The following is a 205-nucleotide window of genomic DNA, read 5'->3' as shown; positions in this document are numbered from 1 at the left end:
CCGGCCGTGCCACGTCGGCATCCCTTGCCCCCACCACGTTGGGGATCAGGGTTGGCAAAGGGCATCACCCAGCCTTGAGCAGCCCCAAGCACAGCACCCGGGGCCAGAGGGCAGCTGTCGTCGCTCCAACTTGGGCGCAACCCTTGGGGTGACAGTGCCTGAGTGTCCCATGGCAGCTGAGCTCCATGTGGCCGGGGTGGGGTGG

The 205-nt window shown here is 67.8% G+C and overlaps 1 protein-coding gene across 1 annotated transcript in view; it reads right to left on the bottom strand.

Annotated features, from left to right (window-relative positions):
* The window catches only part of SOGA1 (suppressor of glucose, autophagy associated 1), a gene marked incomplete at both ends in the record, with an annotated part of 11,275 nt that overhangs the window by 7,676 nt on the left and 3,394 nt on the right, over positions 1 to 205 (bottom strand). The gene's annotated exons all lie outside the window — the stretch shown is intronic.

This window comes from Apaloderma vittatum, unplaced genomic scaffold, assembly GCF_000703405.1.
Source record: "Apaloderma vittatum isolate BGI_N311 unplaced genomic scaffold, ASM70340v1 scaffold18351, whole genome shotgun sequence".
NCBI classification, from domain to species: Eukaryota; Metazoa; Chordata; class Aves; order Trogoniformes; family Trogonidae; genus Apaloderma; species Apaloderma vittatum.
The sequence above is the reverse complement of the archived record's forward strand: the minus strand, read 5'-3'. Positions and strand labels throughout refer to the sequence as shown.